The sequence below is a fragment of the Bos indicus genome, chromosome 10 (assembly GCF_029378745.1).
Source record: "Bos indicus isolate NIAB-ARS_2022 breed Sahiwal x Tharparkar chromosome 10, NIAB-ARS_B.indTharparkar_mat_pri_1.0, whole genome shotgun sequence".
In the NCBI taxonomy this organism is placed as follows: Eukaryota; Metazoa; Chordata; class Mammalia; order Artiodactyla; family Bovidae; genus Bos; species Bos indicus.
Genome location: NC_091769.1, coordinates 62,530,844 through 62,548,036, shown reverse-complemented (window position 1 = coordinate 62,548,036; position 17,193 = coordinate 62,530,844). Strand labels below are relative to the sequence as shown.

The following is a 17,193-nucleotide window of genomic DNA, read 5'->3' as shown; positions in this document are numbered from 1 at the left end:
TTTAATGAGACCTCCAGATGATGCTGATGCATACTCACATTGCAAAGGACTGGTCCAGTACTTTGATATTTTGCATGGTGGTAGCTCATGAGAATCGGAAAAATTATTCAAGTTTTCCACCAACAAAAATGTATATATGCACAAAACTTTGTGTTTAATATCAGATAATGAACAATCTACCTATCTGTTCCATGGATGTCTCAGGGTCAAAAGATCCCAGCTTAAGAACTTGAGACTTTTTCTCTTTACCTCCAACTCACCAAACCATAGAGAAGAGAGTTTTTTACCCATTCTTAATTGTGAATGGGCTTCCCTAGTGGTTTAGACGGTAAAGAATCCGCCTGCCAATGCAAGAGACTCAGTTTCAGTCCTTAATTCAGGAAGATCCCCTGGAGGAGGGAATGATAACCCACTCTAGTATTCTTGTCTGGGGAATCCCATGGACAGAGGAGCCTGGCAGTCTACCGTCCATGGATTCACAAAAGAATCAGCCATGACTTAGTGACTAAACAACAGCAACAATGATTGCAAAATAAGCAGACTTCCAGGAAAAAATCTCCCCCGCCCCCCTCACATGTCCCTCTCCAGCTAAATCGAGGGCTGCTTGGCAGAAACCTAGGCCTCCTTCTTTGGGCCATCGATCTCCATACTGAGGTTTGCATGCCTGTAGCTGAGCTGTGCATTCCCTCACCTGATAACAAATGGCGATATTTTTCCTAGGCTCACGTGAATACAAACAACACAGCTGTGCAAAGATCAGCGCATGTGTCTGTCGTGGTCAGTGAGCTGCAAGTTATTATTTGCAGCAGGGCACAGGAAGAAGACAACAGCTTTTCTTACATCAGAATCATTTTTATATGAAAGTGACAAAGATGAAAAGTCATGGCAGAGAAGGTTGGTAATTAAAATACATCTGTAGCTAATTAGAGTCTGTGTTGCAGTTACTGAGATCGTGAAGTTTGCCAGTTATAGAGAGAGGATCCAGAACCCCAATCATGACCGGCTTTTGAGCAGGGCATTGCCTTAGGCAAAAATTAAGTTAGTATTGATGGAGATTATTTATTCATTAAATGGCAACATAGTGCCTGACACATTGCCCCCAGGGCTTAAAACCTAAGTTCCGCATATACGCATACAGGCAAACTGCCTTGCCACTGGTGGTAAGTGCTTGTTTGGTGGCTGTTCTCAAGGAAGTCCCTCGTCTTGAGTCCAGATGTAAATCAGACTTCTGTGGACTCAAGCTGGTTTGTGATACCAAGGCCAAATCCAATTCTACTTTTTAAAATTGAGAAAAGAAAAAAAATAAAAGTAATGTGTTCCTTTTCCCCTTTGCCTTTAAGAACCATGCGATCATAGCCATGTAAACTATGCTCCTTTCAGCAAAGCCTTATTTCAGGCCCTAGTAGATTATGGGGTTTAAAAATGTAGAGACAGTTTAGGCATCTTTATTCCCTTGCCGAAATGCTTTTGAACTGTGGTGTTGGAGAAGACTCTTGAGAGTCCCTTGGCCTGCAAGGAGATCCAACCAGTCCATTCTGAAGGAGATCAGCCCTGGGATTTCTTTGGAGGGAATGATGCTAAAGCTGAAACTCGGGTACTTTGGCCACCTGATGCGAAGAGTTGACTCATTGGAAAAGACTCTGATGCTGGGAGGGACTGGGGGCAGGAGGAGAAGGGGGCGACACAGGATGAGATGGCTGGATGGCATCACTGACTCGATGGACATGAGTCTGAGTGAACTCCAGGAGTTGGTAATGGACAGGGAGGCCTGGTGTGCTGCGATTCATGGGGTCGAAAAGAGTCGGACACGACAGAGCAACTGAACTGAACTGAACTGATTCCCTTGCAAGGTTCCATGAATAGTCTCAGCTAAAAGCAGCTAGAAGAGATTCGCTCATTTGAATTTGGAAACCCAGATAATCTCTAACTAGGAAGAGAAGTCATGTGCACACATGTGCACAGACACACACACACGAAGATTTGTAGATCTTGTTAAATGAAGTTCTTAATTCTTATCATCTGATGCCGTCCCTTCAACTGTCAAATTTTCCAAATGTAAAATCTTAACGTAACATTTATTATTTTTATATCTAAGAAAATATATAATGTATTTTAATCCCCAAAACTAGTACAGGAAGAAAAAACTGAAGTCACATGAGTGAAAGTCCATATTGGTGTGGGATTTGAATGTCTGTATGTGACAGAAAGTTGATTCATATTGGATTTTTGTATATTTTAGAGCCTGTAATGAGTTATTGATCTGTGATAAAGTAAACTGACATTTTTGTAACCCACTATGCCATCAGTATATCCAGTAAGCACAAGTTTCAGTAATATATTATTAGGATCAAGTCACTGGTAGTTTTAGCAAGCACTTGCAAACATTTGTTGCAGAAGAGAGCATATACATATTTACAAGTAAAAGTGTTAGGTATTCAGTAGAGTGCCAGGCGCCTCTGTCCATGGGATTCTCCAGGCAAGAATACTGGAGTGGGTTGCCATTCCCTTCTCCAGGGTATCGTCCTGACCCAGGGATTGAACCTGGGTCTCCAGCATTGCAGGCAGATTCGTAACCATCTGAACTACCAGGAAAGCCCCATATTTACATTTTTTCAAGTGTGCATGTGTATCTACGATGTTTTATTCTCTTCTCTACCTACTAGGAAATGTATTTTTCTTTAGCATAAGTTTTCTCACCTCCAATGTGCTTCCTTGATGTCAGTTGATGATGGATTAAGAGGGTGATCTAAACTGCACTTTTCCAAGGCTTTTATTAGGGACTTAAACTCTTGTTTTCAGTCCAGAGTTTCTTTAGATGACTCAGCCTTCGAATCTACCAGGTTGCATTATATATTCCAGGTATTGGTTGGAAGTTCTACCATCTCCACCCAGCCCCAGAGTCAAAGTTGCCTGACCTGGCACTGAATTTCTGAACATCTCCAGAGCAACGAGCCCACTTGTTCAGTTCAGGAGGGAGAAAGGACTTCCAGCGGTTTCTCTCAGCCTGAACAACACACTGCTCTCTGGGATGTTGCTCTCAGGGCCTGCAGCTCTCCATTTCTATTTTTAGAAGTAGGAGAGGGAAGGGGGAGCCAGAGGGGTTCTCTGTGGTGAGAAAAACTTGGCAGAAGCTCCTAGTGACTTCTCTTGCTGCCAAGATGAAGAGAAAGGACGGAGGCCTGCTAAGGATCTGACATCTGCTCTGCAGCTTCTTGGAGGCCAAGCACTGTCAAAAGCACTTCACCCCCAGCCTTACCATGTGGGAATTAATACTCTCATTTTGCACCTAAGACACTGAGACTCCAAGGGTTTGGTTATTTTCTCTGAGTCGAACGAGTAGTGATAGACCCAGCTTGAGAACCACTGCTCTAGGGATGGCCTGCACATTTCATGGATATTCATACAGTAATGATGATAATAATGCCTCTCTCATGGATTTGCTATAAACACTCACATTTGTAAAGTATCTATTTAAGCACTTGACACAATAGGGACTCAATCCATGGAAACTGCTATTATTATTATTATCATCATCATAATCACCATTATCACCTTGTTAATACTACCCAGGCTCCTATTACTATGTGATGGTGTGCTTGTCACTTCAAAGTGTCTAGTAAATTTTATAAAATTATCTAATTACCAAATAGAAAAAAGATATATTTCCTGCTTCTCTTCACTCTCACACCACACCCAGGTTTTAAAGAACATGCTAGAGTGTGTCAGGAAGGGATTCCCCGGTGGAAATGGTAAAGAATCCGCCTGCCAATGCAGGAGACTCAAGAGACATGGGTTCGATTCCTGGGTGAGGAAGATCCCCTGGAGAAGGAAGTGGCAACCCATTCCAATTCTTGCCTGGAAAATTCCATGGACAGAGGAGTCTGGCGAACTACAGTCCCTGGGGTCCCAAAGAGTCAGACATGACTGAGCATGAGCACGCGTGCAGGGTGTGTCGGTAGCACTTCTCTTGTGCAGGCAGGGTAAGGGCAAGGCATGTCTGTGAATTGGCTGGACACAAGAGGACAGAACGTAGGGACCTGAGGCTATCTCTCCTTGCTGCCAGAGCCGAGAACCACAGGAAGTCCATGACTGTACACCCAAGTATCCTGCTCTCCTAGAAAGAGTGAATCCTGCCTCGCCTTCCCCTCTGAACTCTCTGGAAGAACTTCCCAGGACACCCAGAGAGCCCACAGTGATGGCTTGTTGTCCTAGCTAACCTCTTGCCTTTTCTTTCCCACTGGCAAAGGTTGTGGCAATCTGTCCCATTGGTTGATTGATTCCAAGGTTGATCCTATTTTTACTTATTTTCAGATAATAATCCAATAAATTATACTTGTTAGAATTCAGACTCCAAAATCCCTTTAGCCCATCACTGTTCAAGTATTCCTCAGTCTCTTTCAAAATCTTTTTTCCTATATCGAGAAGTTTGCTGACTTGAGATTTATTCTAATTAATCTAATTTTATGTGTAACAATAATTAAACCTTTCTCATTTTTCCACTTCAACCTACCTACCCTTTCCTTTAGATAAGCCTCCCAGCATCTTACTGCATATACTTATCATCTTATTTCAGACACAGCCCTGTTTAGGGGCAGCCCTATTTGGTAGCAGATGCTATGACTGAGTGCCAAGAAACTTGGATTCTATTTCAACATGGGGCTTCCCTCACTCACTAAAGCCCAAAGATCAGTAACTTCCCGGAGCCTCAGTTTTCCCATAAGTGAAACAGCAAGCTTAGTCAAAGATAGTCTAGAATCCATTCAGGTTTTAGTCTATTCTATCAAAAATCACTTGACCTTTAACATACGCATGGAGAAACTATGCGCACTTTTCATTTCCCCTCAGAATAACTACCACGTATTATTAAACCATGGGTTTGGTGAGATCCCTTTGGAATTACATATTTTTGCATAATCCATGAAATTTAATATTTGGACAGTGCTTATGATGAAGTGGGGGAATGAGCAATAAACAGTTAAAAGCAAGTTGTGCAAGATGTTTTGCCTTTGTCTTTATGTAACCAATGGAAGCGATGAGAAAATGAGAAAAAAAGGGCCAGAGTAAGCTGAGGTATTTTTTAACAGGCAAAATGATCAAACTCTCTGATGGCAAGAACAAAATTTTATAAATGCTTTTTGCTTCTACTTTAAAACCTCTAGCAATAAAAATAAAACTTTCTTAAGACTTCCTTAAGGCATGGCTATTAAAATCCTCCTACCAAGGAAAACTTCTCAAGAGAGAAATGAAAATTTTTTTGATGTGGATGGAACCTAAAAAAGTGAATCTACTAAATGAGAAACATTTATAAACTTGATTATTCTCTTCCTGTCTGTAAATTACCTGTTACTTTCTCTCTTCCTTTAGTTGTTCCTCTGGTTTAGCTGATTCACACGTGTGAAATAGAAATACATGGCACACAGGCTTCCAGTCCTTCTTGCTGCACCCATGGCAGGCATAACTAATCAATCATAGTCCTCTTTCCCCATGCTTTCTTCTGCAGCCATAGCATCTTTGCCAGTGCAGCATCCCATGCAGTCACTATCAGAGTTGGCATAATGCATAACACTTACTTGTCCACCAAGAACTAGAGGCTAACTAGGTCCCTAGTAGTATGATTTTCCAGGCCTACCACCCTCACAGTAGTAGCTTTGTCCATCATATCATTCAATAAAGTTTAAAAATGGCTGTGAGAGCAAAGGCAGTTATAAGGGAAGTTACTATGATTATGAAAGAGGGAAAACATGAAAAATATATAATTAGTAAATTGCTTTTTTGCAAGTTATCTATATAATTTATTGAACATCTACCCTGTGCCCAGGTCAGACATGATGAGAAGGGTAAGCCTATGCCAGCCTTTTGAAGGCCCTTATTTCACTCCTCCTTTAATTCAGCACTATTCAGGACTTCCCTTGAGGTCCAGTGATTAAGAATTCACCTGCCAATGCAGGGGTCATGGGTTTGGGCCCTGGTCCTGGACAATCCCATATGCCATGGGGCAGCTAGGCCCATGTGCCATAGCTGCCAAGTCCACCCTCTGGAGCCCGTGAGCTGCAACTACTGAAGCCAGCGGGCCTCGAGTCTGCGCTCCAAAGAGAAGCCGCGGCAACGAGAAGTCCATGCACTGCAACTAGGGAGCAGCCTCCACTCGCTGCAACTAGAGAAAGCCACCTGCAGCAACAAAGACCCAGCACAGGCAAAAATAAATAAATAAACATGTTAAAACCCACTATTCAATGGCTACTTAGATTTCATCTTGAAGCTAATCTCTACATAATCATAATGATCTCAGAGAAAGCATTGAGCTGTCCTGAAGAGACATCTTACTAGTTTCCTGCCTAAGAATTGAACCTACCCGCTAGTCCATCAGGGGCTAGAGGCTAGAAGCAAGGATCCCTGGTTCTTACCCCGTTTGAAAGTGAAAATGTTTCAAGGAGGCAAAAAGTGTAAAACCAAGTACAAAGTTCATTATTAGAGCTATAGCACAGCATATGGGAGAGCACGCAGAGAAATAGTTTGTTTATCGAAGAGTTGACTCATTGGAAAAGACTCTGATGCTGGGAGGGATTGGGGGCAAGAGGAGAAGGGGACAACAGAGGATGAGATGGCTGGATGGCATCACTGACTCGATGGACGTGAGTCTCAGTGAACTCCGGGAGTTGGTGATAGACAGGGAGGCCTGGCGTGCTGCGATTCATGGGGTCGCAAAGAGTCGAACACGACTGAGCGACTGATCTGATCTGATCTGATTGAAGACTGAAGCTAGGCAGAACTACACACTCAGAAAGGGTGTGGGCATCCTTCCTAATGAGGAAGAGCACAGTAGAGATGACTTAAATCACTTATGTAAGACAGTCCTTCTGGCTCTTTGTTTCCATTTGACCAATTATCTCATTACTTTTCCCACACTTGACCTGTACTAGGACCCTCCCCAACATGCAGGAGCAACTTATTGCTAGGATGGATGTCACTGCAAAGGCCTGTGGGGGTATATCCACACTTACTATAGAGTGGAGCCCCCTCCCTTTTGACCCCAAGGAGCCTTCATGCATATGTGCACATAGGAAAGTTTTCCTTGACCTCGGGAGTGGTCATCTTATCATTTTATTTCAGCAGAACTCAGCTTCTGTCACTAGCTTTGTCTTTGGAGTGTCTGGGGTTGAACAAAACTTCAAATTTACTCTGCTTTAAAAGCACCAGTTGTCCAGTCCAGGAGCCCATCTATCTTCTACCTCAATAGGATTTAGGTAAAAGAACATGAGACCCAGTAATTATTGGATATCTGCTGTGTGCCAAGTGCTATGCTAAGGGCTTGACCAATGTGGTATCATTAAGTCTTTAACAACCCTATGAGGTTTGGCATTCTTCCTGTTTTATACATGAGAACATTAAAATTCACTGAGGTAAAGTAACATTTCCCATATCAGACTTTTCCAAGGAATTGGAATATAAACCCAGCTTTATCTGTCTCTATGCAGTGCTCTTTCCACTACACCAAATTACCTCTAAAAAGACCTGAACATTTGGCACTCTTTTTATTAACATATCAGCAAACTGAATCCTGGAAACATAAGTTAGCAGCAACAGAGAGTAGTGGCTGTCTCTTAAGCTATGCCTACACATGTTGCTTAAGTTACCCTCTTATATCTACTGTCAACTCAGTAGGAAAGGAAGGGAAATATTTAGGAGAGCAAAGCCAATATTGGAAAAACAAGAATACCCAATTCAAGATATTCCTACTTTCCAGTCACCTTCTTATAGCAGAATGTTTGTCAGTGCTTCCCCAAAATGACTATGTTGCAATGTGTGTGTATGTTTAAGGAAAAGGACAGATGGGACGATTTTGAATACGGCTGTATGAATTAAGAGTAAAATGTTCTTATTTCATATTTGCATTAACATTTTTGAAAAAGACACAATCTATTGAAATAATACCCTAAAAGAATTTATAAATTCTACAGCAGGTGTACATATTGTTAAGTGCTTAATGTTTACTCTAGTTAGCCCATTAGCTTTAGCTAACTGTAATTTATAACCTGCTGTATTGTAGTTTTTATAGGCTATATGTTCATTTTATAGTGCTTCAGAGCCTTTTGTGTAATCAATAAAAATATTTTCATGCTATTTTTATAGGAACAGAAATACAATTTTGCTATTTAAAGTAAATATAAAGGTTTGCATTTGAGTATTTGAATTTATGTCATTAACTACTGCTGTAACTTATACTCGATAACGACACATATTTGGTCTGCTATGCAAATGTTCATGTACATCACTGTGTTTATGGAAAAGAGAAAAGAGCCCATCATGAAACAGCTCCCTTTCTGACAACTTCCAGAAACTTCCTGTAAGATGGCTTTTACTCTTTGAACTTGTAGTTTCATGAAAGAAAGTAGAAAATTAATACAGTAATATAGATGTGTGTGCATGCGTGTACTAAGTCACATCCGACTCTTTCTGACCCCGTGGACTATAGCCCGCCAGGCTCCTCTGTGCACGGGTTTCTCCAGGCAAGAACACTGGAGTGAGTTGCCATTTCCTTCTCCAGAGTATCTTCCCAACCCAGGGATTAAACCTGTGTCTCTTGCATTTGTGTGTTCTTTACCACTAGTGCCACCTGGGAAGCCCACAATAATATAGACACACCTGGCAAAAAAGACTCTTCATGAAATATCCAAATCCGTAATAGAGATAAGAATAACTGGCCCAATTTTCTTTCTATCATTTTGGAGAGGAGGGAAGATGGAGTGGGTTTATGTGTGTATCATTAGGTGAGAACATACCGAAAAGTTTTACAAGGCTTTAGGTTTTCTTAATCAAGATGAAGCTTTTGTTGCTAATAAAATTAATCCCTACTCAATAAAAGAAGAAAAATTCTGATAGTACATAGAAGTGAAGATAGTACATAGAAGTGAAGATAGTACATAGAAGTACATAGAAGAAAGTAAGTTCCTTTCTTACATAAAGAAAGAAAATTACGTTTTAAAAACTTAGGAATTTTAACATTTTGATTTATACCCAGACACTCTCCTCATTTTGGCTTTGTTTTTCAAAAATGAAAGCATATAAAATAAGAGATTCTACAGCTTATCTTTATATATTAGTATATAGTAGATGTATTTATATGCACAAAATAGTAACATGTTTTATCACTTTAATAGTTGTATAGTGTTCCAGTGACTGAATACAACCCGAATTTAAATATTCTCCCATTAATAGATACTTTAGGTTGTTTAAAATTTATTTTTATCATAAACAGACTGAAGTATGTGTGTGTGTATATTTATATATATACATACATATACATATATATATGTATGTATATCCATGGGCAGTTGCCTAATTCATTAATTAAAAAGGCTAATAACCCAATTTATACATGGACAAAAGAACTTGAATAATTTCTCCAAAGAAAATACACAAATGGCCAATAAACACATGAAAAAATATTCCACATCTTTCATCATTAAAAAAAATGCAAAGCAATACCACAGTGAGATTCTATTTTGCAACCACTAAGATGCTGTGACCCAAAAGAAAAGACAGTAGCACATGTTGGTGAGTACATGAGAAATAAGAACTCTCACACGTTGCAGATAGGAATATAATATTATTCAGCCAATGTGGAAAACAGTTTGGCAGTTCCTCAAAAAATGAAATATAAGGTTATCTTAACAATTCAACATCTAGTTATATACCCAAGAAAAATGAAAACATATGTCCATGAAAAATCTTATATATGAATTTTCACAGCAATATTATTCATAATAGCCAAAAAGTAAAAATAACCCAAACGTCCATCAACTGATGAATAGATAAACAAAATTTGATATACCTATAGAAGAGAATATTATTCAGCCATAAAAATAATTAAATACTGATATGTATTTATTTGCATTTTGATTACTAATGAAAATGTTACCCCTTTTATAGATCAGTTGGTTGAAATTACCTGCTTTTTTGTTATTGGCATATTTTTATTTTTGATATACCTATAGAAGAGAATATTATTCAGCCATAAAAATAATTAAATACTGATATGTTATACAACATGGATGAACCATGAACCTTGAAAATTTTGTGCTGAGTTAAAGGAGCCAGACACAAAGGGCCACATATTGCATGATTCTATTTGCATGAAATGTCCAGAACAGGCAAATCTAAAGACAGAAAGTAGATTCACTGTTACCAGGGACTGGGGAAGGAGGGATGTGGCATGCCTGCTTATGAGTGCAGGGTTTCTTTTAGGGCCGATGAGATGTAATTAGACTGTGCTGATGAATGCACAGCTCTGTCAATATGCTAAAAAACCACTAAATTGTATACTTTAAGAGAATAAACATTATAACTTGTGAATTGTATCTCAATTTAAAAAAATAATAATAATAATCCTTTTGTTCTTTCAGTTTCCAGGTGATATTTTTAGGTTTTATTGTATTTTCCACTGTATATAAACATGCATTTTTATAGTAAAAAAGTAATCTTTTTCTCTGATTTTTGGTTTTGTGTCATATGTAGAAACTTTATCCCTATTTGAGGTATGTGGAAACAATTATTTACACTCTTTTTAAAGTTTAGATATTTGATCCATTAGAAATTTATTTGGAGGTAGGCAATCAAGTGTGAAATAGGATTCCAGCTTTTTTTCCAAATTGGATAGCCAGTTTTTTAATTTGGTTATTTAATAATTTATCCTTTTGCTGTTGTTTGACATGCTACTATATTTATATTTAATTTGCATATTAAGATGAATTTAATTTGTACTTTAAAATGTGTGTCTATCCCTATACTCTACTCTGGTCCATTGACTTGAATGCTTATTCCTGCATCACTGAAGCACTGTTTTAGTTGTAGCTTTAATATGCACATTTTTGCATGAGTAAGCAAGAGTTATCTTCTGTCTGAAACTGTAATTCTAAACGTTCTTTAAAGTAGTCTTCAGTACGTCCACACACACAAAAAGCAACTGGGAATTCAATGGCACCCCACTCCAGTACTCTTGCCTGGAAAATCCCATGGACGGAGGAGACTGGTGGGCTGCAGTCCATGGGGTCACTAAGAGTCGGACACAACTGAGCGACTTCACTTTCACTTTTCACTTTCATGCATTGGAGAAGGAAATGGCAACCCACTCCAGAATTCTTGCCTGGAGAATCCCAGGGACGGGGGAGCCTGGTGGGCTGCCGTCTATGGGGTCGCACAGAGTCGGACACGACTGAAGCGACTTAGCAGCAGCAGCACACTATATTTAGTCCTAAGCCACTTCAGTCGCATCCAACTCTGTGCTGCCCTATGGACTGTGGCCCATCAGGCTCCTTTGTCCATGGGATTCTCCAGGCAACAAAACTGAAATGGGTTGCCATTTCCTCTTCCAGAGGATCTTCCCAACCCAGGGATTGAACCCACATCTCTTATGCCTCCTATTTGGCAGACGGGTTCTTCACCACCAGCACCACCGGGAAAGCCAGACTGTATTTAGGCTTTCCTGGTAGTTCAGCTGGTAAAGAATCCACTCGTAAAGCAGGAGACCCCCAGTCAATTCCTGGGTCGGGAAGATGCCCTGGAGAAGGGATAGGCTACCCACTCCAGTTTTCCTGGGCTTCCCTGATGGCTCAGCTGGTAAAGAATTCACCTCTTGGACATATTTATCACATTGAGACTTCTTATATAGAAATTAAATCTCATTTTTCATTTACCCATCTCTCTTTATGCACCTCAAAAGGACATGATAGTTTTCTTTGTATATATCCAGCACATTTCTCTCCAAGTGTGTCCTCAGGTAACCTATGTGTGATTTTCCTTTGTGAATGCAATATTTTCCCATTAAACATGGCAATATCTGTGTGGTATTTGGCTTATAGGAAAACTGATGATTTTTACATTATTTTATGAACTATTGATCTTGCTAAACTCTCTTATCCTTCTATAAATTTTACCATGTTTGCTTCTTTCTTTCTAATATCTATGATTATATTTTACTTTTTTTATTTATTGTTTGGGCAGCACATTCAAAATCATAGCAATAGATGACTGATATCCATGGCTTTTTTTTTCTTTAAGAGGAATTCTTGGATTTTAACACTAAGAACCGTATTGGATTTTGATTTGAGCAGTTTACATTTTCACCATGGTAGAGAATTATCTTATTCTAGTTTTGTTTCAGAGCTGTACTCAAGAGGTATTTAAAATTTTTAATATGTGTACTGTAGTAGTAGGAATACATTCACCTCTCTGGTAATAATCTCTGTGTTATCACTCAAATTGTCCTTTCAATAAATTTATATTTAGCCAAACACTGGCCTAAGCACTAGGGATACAAATATGATGCCTGCTTTCTAGCCCTCACTGCTGAAGACAATTTCTTTTACTCTCTTTATACTCTGAAGAGCTATTGGGACACAACATAACAGTGGATCACTAAAGCAATGGTGTCCATGAGAGAGGAGAGAAAGACACTGGAGAAACAGGTCACTGATGGAGAAGGAAAAGAGAGAAGGGTGGTGCATAACATTTATCAAAACACCCTATGAGCTATATGACCGCCATGGTGGTCTTTGGACTTTAGTAATGCCTAACCTTAATAACCTAATCCTTAACTGCAAGGAGATCCAACCAGTCCATTCTGAAGGAGATCAGCCCTGGAATTTCTTTGGAGGGAATGATGCTAAAGCTGAAACTCCAATACTTTGGCCTCGTGCGAAGAGTTGACTCATTGGAAAAGACTCTGATGCTGGGAGGGATTGGGGGCAAGAGGAGAAGGGGACACCAGAGGATGAGATGGCTAGATGGCATCACTGACTCGATGGATGTGAGTCTGGGTGAACTCCGGGAGTTGTTGATGGACAGGGAGGGCCGGCGTGCTGCGATTCATGGGGTCACAAAGAGTCAGACACGACTGAGCGACTGAACTGAACTGAACTGAACCTTAATATATAGTTTTACAGTTTTACTCTATAAAACTTACATGCATTCTCACAAAAGTACTCTACTCCTTACTCCTACTCATGTTACATATTATACCAACATTACAGAAGAGGAAACTGAAACCTGGAATTGTTGGGATACTAAAGCTAAGCAAAAAAACAAAATCTGTGCTCTTTGCAATCACTGTAGTAAAATAATTGAATAAAGTAATATATGGTTTAATGATTTCCATAATCTTTGGCAGAGGGTTTTAGAATTCATTCTTCCCTGTTTTTTTAACCTCCCTCCCCCCCAGCAAAGTCCCCATTTCCCACTTAAACCAGACAATCACTTGTTAATCACACCAGGCTTCCCAATCTTTGCTTTTCCCAATCCCTCTGAATTGTAGGACTCCCTAAGGCCAGTCTTCTGTGAAAGTCCTATGTCCTTGTCCCACATTGACTTGTGCTGATCAAAAGGCAAGGGAGGAGGTATTCCAATCAGGACCAGATGCTCTGCTGCAGTATGAAAAGACATTGGTTTTTTCCATCAAGCCCTGAAGGCTTAAGGCCATTAGCGAGGAGTCAGAAACCTTTGCATGGTAGCCATGTTCCTCAAACCAAGCGGAACCTGCTTCCGCAAAGTGGGAGTTGCCTCAGTTCCAGAGTCCTTTTTCCAGTCCTCTCCTTTGACGGAGCACACATAAGAAGAGACTTTTTGGGCAACAGGATGTTGTGTTTTTCTGCCTTTCTCCAACTTAAGGCATATCAGAGGCAGAAAGTGGTAGAGGGAGCTCAGGAGGCCAGATCAGCAATTCAGTCCCTGGTGAAAATTGCCCCAGATCTCACAGCTAAAGTGGAATCTTGAGAGCTCTCTGGCATATTAAATATTCATCAAAAGCCAAACACTACTTTTTCAACATTTGACTGATATAAGTGTAGCTTTGTCCCGTCTCTACTCTTGTGTTGATCAGATATACATCACTCTAAACTACAGTTTTAATGAAGTCAGTTTAAACGATACGGAAAGAATCCTTTGTAGTTTATCCCTGCCTTTCGTTTCCTCTTAATTTAACCATAAACTAAATGGATTCATAAAATGTTTATAGAGGGCAATAAAGTGATGTTTTTAATGCAAAGGTTGCTTATGTAATTAAGCATACATTCTATGACATTCTGTGTAATTTGAAATAGTTTGCATGAAATTAACAAATACTTATATCTATTTTATTTCTTCTTCTGTTAATGGCAAATAATAAAACAAAAAGAAAACAAGTAAGTTCCTGCCTATGTAAGTACCTACATTTTGGAAATTGAAACTGCAGATGTTGCTAAAGACTTTTTCTTGGAAATGTGTCATTAAATTTAATTAGATTCTTTATTTGTCTTCCTTTTCTTTCACTCTTTTGCTCTACTTTTCTGCCCATCTCTCCTTTTTCTCTTCCTCTTTCTCTTCCCTAAATGTTAGGAAAACACTATGTATTTTTAAGTGACCTACATAATATAAATGAAAAACTAATCACTATAAGAAAAAAATAAAGTGGCTGTTTTTCTAATCCTCTAAGTTTGACAGTATAAATTTTCTTGAAAATACTGTTACTTCAAAGCTCACTGTGATCATTACATAATATGACAATAATCATGGCTACCACATTCACTTTTCATAAACTTTCTTTTTCTAAATAAGAAGGAAAACTGTCCTTGAAGAATTAAAGTCATATTCTATTTTATCTAGAACTTTTGTAAGGAGAATTGGAAGTGATCTAATCTTTATCGTTATAGCATTTCATCACCTAACTGTCAGGATGTGATTTCTTACTCTGAAATGATCCACTCTCTATTATATTTCATGTTAACATTTCAAATCAAGTAAAATGGTGATGTTCATGTTGTCCAAGATAATTTAGAGAAGAAACTACTGAATTGTATTCCTCTAAGTTCATTTAGAGTTTAGCAGCAAGTATTGATAATCAGAGCCTACAGATGCCTAATTTTACATGGAGTGATGATGGTTTAAGTAAACTAATTTGTGGACATTTTTCCTCATCTAAGAATTAGATGAGAAAGGACACTAAGAAAGAAGTTCCCGTAGCAAACCTAACACAATGATTTTGGATAGTTTCACAGAAAGTTTTTAAAGTATCCATCAGCATTTTTTATAAAAGTGTCAGGCTGAAAAGATACCACCAAACCGTCAGCTCAAAAAGGTACTAGGTAAAATATGATGAATTGCCACATCTATTTTTCCTATGTTTGCAAGACATGAGTGAGAAGTGGGAATAACCCCATAATTCTCCACTGTGTGGTTTCTGTGTTGGAGGAAACAGTCCAGAGGTGGGAAGGGTAAACGTTTCTCACCTCAGTGCGTCTGAGGACATGTGACTTCAGAGTATATTCGTTAGCCAGGGGCTGCCCTGGTGGCTCAGATGGTAAAGAATCTGCCTGCAATGCAGGAGTCTGCGTTTGATCCCTGGGTCGGGAAGATCTGGAGAAACCAATGACTACCCAGTCCAGTACTCCTGTCGGAAGAAGTCCAATAGTCAGAGGAGCCTGGCAGGCTACAGTCCATGGGGTCACAGAGAGCTGGACACACAGGGCAGCTAGCACTTTGCTTTCAGTCATTCGGTGATTCCCTCTTACTCTCTGTAAGTATTTAGCTCATTTAGATTTTGGTGTTTCTCTGGAAGGTAGGAGTTCCCTTGTCCACTAACTGTAATTATAAGAACAGTTTCCAATTTTCTGTTGGATATCCCCTCAGGGACACCATACCAGCACTTTAAGCTCCACTTAGCCAAAACTAAACTTAATTATTCCCCCTGCAAACCTGTTCCACTTCCTACATCCCCGTCACTTATAATATTTCAACTTTTCTTAAATTCAGGAAGACAGAGAAACTTGGAAAAATCTCCCACATCTCCACCTCTGACATTCAAAGATCAGCCCACGCTGCTGCATCACTCATATACATAATCCTACTTTTCTATCGACTCCACCACTGAAGTTGTCTTCTGTCATGACCCCTAATCGCATCCTGACTTCTCTGATGCCTCCTGTTTCTCCAAGCTGTGCTTCCCTCTTGAGAGCTGTCTCGCAAAAGTACAGCCTAGGTTAGGATGACCTTTTCCTCAAAACCCTATGATTTCTAAACTCTCTGAGTAAAATTTTCAAATTCCAGCAAGTGCCAATTCAGAAATACTATACAATGATCCTATCCTGCGCTTTCCTTCACATCTCCTTCTTTGCCTCCAGAAACAGCAGTCATGCCCCAACTCAACCATGCCCCCTACCACCCACTTCCACTTTTGCTGTCTTCGAGGTCCACAGTACTTTGGCCATAATCCTCTCCCTTTGACACCTGTCTCTCAGAGTGCTGGGCTCAGCTCATATGATCCCACATCATTAAGTCTTTCACAACCACACTGTTATTCGAGCCTTCTTTTTCTGTCTACAGTACTCTTTCTCTGCTTCTGGATGTAGCATCTCCAGCGTGCTGCCACATATGATGTTAGCCTCTTGCATATTTTGTTTCTCCAGCTAGGATGCACACTCTGTCACTCATTCCATTCACCAAATGCATCCAGGCTTCCAGTCCCCATCACTGTTCTAGACAATAATAATACAAAGAGCTACTTCTCTCTCTCCAGAAGCTCAGTCTAGTAAGTGATAAAACAGGTCAGTAATGTGATATGGTGAAATAAGTATAATAAGGAAGTCCAAAGGGCAGGGGATACGGAGATCCTGTGATAAGCACCAACTTAGATTCAGAAGACTCAGGTTCAAGGTCTGGATGTGCTGTGTAAGTTGTGATAAATGGATCTCCTTGTTTCAGTTTTTTTCATTTGCAAAATTAAGATCCCTACCACTTAGTGTTCTTGAAGGCTCAAACTAAAATTAAGTAGTGCATTTCCATTGGTTCCACCAGATTCACTCTCTGTCCTCTTCCTCTACTCCTTGCCTCTAGAAGTTGACCTCTAAGCAAGGGGTTCCCCTCCACATCACCACTGTGTTTCCAGGTTCCGCTAATTGCTCCCTCCTCTGGCTGCTCAGGTCCTCGGGGTAGTCAGGCCCCAGAGTAACTCTCCCTTGTGGGTTCCCTGCACCTTTGCAAATAATTTCTTTATTAAAGGCTCCTCAAATTACCCAAGTCGAATGTGCCATCTGTTCCCTGCCAGGACTCTGACTGATAAAACTGCTTTTCAGACCTGAAGTTGCTGTCTAAATGCAAGTTATTTCTCATTTATCTCTGCACAGAGCTTTACACAAAGCAGATTGCTGCTATTAATAACAAATGGTA

At 39.8% G+C, this 17,193-nt stretch overlaps 1 protein-coding gene across 1 annotated transcript in view; it reads left to right on the top strand.

The window, feature by feature from the left end:
* Positions 1-17,193, top strand: part of SEMA6D (semaphorin 6D) — a 397,430-nt gene that overhangs the window by 312,717 nt on the left and 67,520 nt on the right. The gene's annotated exons all lie outside the window — the stretch shown is intronic.